The following is a 2642-nucleotide window of genomic DNA, read 5'->3' on the forward strand; positions in this document are numbered from 1 at the left end:
TTTAAAAGGATAACAAAATATAATTTATCTTATATATATGTATATTATATTATAGTGTACATACATATATCAAAACTGACTAGCTTAGACTTTAAACTTGCTGGAGATCCATCAAAAATGAAAAACAAGCCTTTTTTGTATTTGTGTGAAAGTATGTAACATAAAATGCCATACTGAAGTCACATTATAGAATATCAAAGAAATCATAAAAGGTCATAATACAGAATGTCACAAAATATGTCATGACATACTGTAGTATTTATTTTGTCATGAAAATGTCATTAAAAGTCATGTCAATATGTCATTAAAAAAGGTGGCATAATGGAGAAGAACCTTCCTTTGTGAAAACATCTGTACGTTGATTTGTTTATTTGATAATTATAGAAAGGAAAGGAATTTCTCTTCGGCGACTTTGTGTGTTTTTACCTCCTGTAAAAGTGCAGTTTCAGTGGTTCAGTTAAGAACGAGAATGAAAATGTTACTAAAAATAGCTGCTCTATGTGTCTCTCATTTTATTCCAGCATCATCCAGTGTTTTTTCTGAAACTTTTTGTTGGCAGTGTAATGAGCGCTCCAGCCTCACAGGGCTTCTTGCATCACTAAAAACTTGTAGTCTTGATCAATCCATATTGGAAAACAGATGGAGGCTCCAGTCTGCAGTGAGTGGAAAGTTGCTGCTGAAAGGGCCTTTCTCATTCATGTGTGTCTTGTCATCGGAAAGGCTCAGCAAATGATCTTCCAACGCCTCATCCAGAGAGCTTCTTGCTTCTGGGCTTCGAGCAGAGCGTTTCAGATCAGTCGTCTTCTCCCTGTTGAGGCTTCTGTTGCCTCTGCCATGAGCTGTGTCATTAGCTCAGTTCTCAACACTTCAACATTTCCTCCATTAGACTGTTTTCACTTTCAGAGCAATACGCTTTGCAACTTTGTTTCAATCATGATCCAATGCTGCTTCATTCTGTATGAAGTACTCAGGAAACACATCCTGAGTTGAAGCTCAGGGACAAATGTTGCTTTTGTGATAGACACATAGAGCAAATTAAGTTTTACGGTCCTCAATTACAATGTGAATGAGAAACAAATCACTTTTACTAGAGAATGATAATAGCAGGCAAAGTAAAGCAGCCATATTCAACCTCCTGTTCTAAATACTGCATTGTTGCACATACAAGTACACAGACAAAGCTTTGCTAAGAAAAATGCTTAACTAGATAAATCGATGTATTGCAAGAGAGCTACAGAAAAGACTGCTGGGTGGCAAGTGGTGGGAGAAGTATTCACTTTGTTATTTCATTGTTCTCACTAATACCAGAGTATTGCTACTCTGTTAAAAGTAAGGGTCATACACTCCAAAACCAAGTATTAGCAACAACATGTGATTGAAGTATCCAGAATACATGTCACATTTCAGAATACTGTATTTGATATTATTATCATTAATGCATACCTCAATTTAATAGGGCCGCTATTAATTAAGTTTAATTTATTTTTGACATACTGCTGGGTAGCTTGTGGTAATCTTAACTTAATCTATTATTCATCAATGAATGTGTCCCCCGTTATATAAAAAATGACATTTTTGATAAGGCTCCCCCTTATATAAAAATTGTACTTTTTTTATAAGGTTCCCCCCTATATAAAATGTAAATGTTTTTACATAATAATTGTTGTGTTGTTTCCAAGGAAGAGGTAGTCACCCTAGAATCTACAATGTAGGCGTTTATTTCCCCACTTTGTTTGTCTTTGCTTGTGTTCTAAATGGTTGTTGTTCAGTGTTGAAACATTCATTATCTAACAATGACATAATTACAATTTGAAATAGAAGATCTTTAATGTTCTATTAATATAAAGTGAGGTCCAGTTACCAGTTACTCTATGAAACTGCTGGCAGTTATGGGTCCTTTTTACTCAAGCACATTTCGAAGCCCATACTTTTTCACTTTTACTTGAGTAAAGAAGTTTAGTCAGTACTTCTACTTTTACCAGAGTATTTTTAAACACGAGTATCCATACTTCTACTTAAGTAAAGGATGTGAGTACTTTTGCCACCTCTGCTTGAATAGAAGTTTCTTAAAAGTATAGTAATGTTATTGTAATTGAAGGCACGTTGAGGCAATGCTCACAAACGACTTGAAAATCATTGATTTGCTTTCAGGGGAATACAATCTTCTATGTGGCGTGTTTGTTTTGCATTTTCCTCAAGAACCATTTATTCGTTTGGCTTCTACATCACAGTCTGAAGCAGGCTGTGACGTGGTCTCCATGAGAGTACAACACTTTTTGCAGCCTCGCCATGACCACTTAAGATACCTCCTGGATTTTACTTCCTGTCAGGTTCCTACAAATCAGCTGGAAACAATATGCCTTATATCCTTCAGCCCAAGGCAGACGTTTACTGGTAGCTCTGATCACGGAGTTTTATTATTACCATCTTTCATTCACTTTTCAAACTGATTTTATCCTTAACATGATCTACATCTATAATGGATAAAATGTCACAATTTATTGTTAAAATATATGGTTCCAATTTCCATTATAAGCATCTAATTTTGTATAACCGAAATGTATTTAGAGACACATAAACCTGCCTTTTTCACAGCTGCTGCTATGCAATGCCCCCTTAGTGGAAAGAAGTTGACAATTTCA

This window comes from Trematomus bernacchii, unplaced genomic scaffold, assembly GCF_902827165.1.
Source record: "Trematomus bernacchii unplaced genomic scaffold, fTreBer1.1, whole genome shotgun sequence".
In the NCBI taxonomy this organism is placed as follows: domain Eukaryota; kingdom Metazoa; phylum Chordata; class Actinopteri; order Perciformes; family Nototheniidae; genus Trematomus; species Trematomus bernacchii.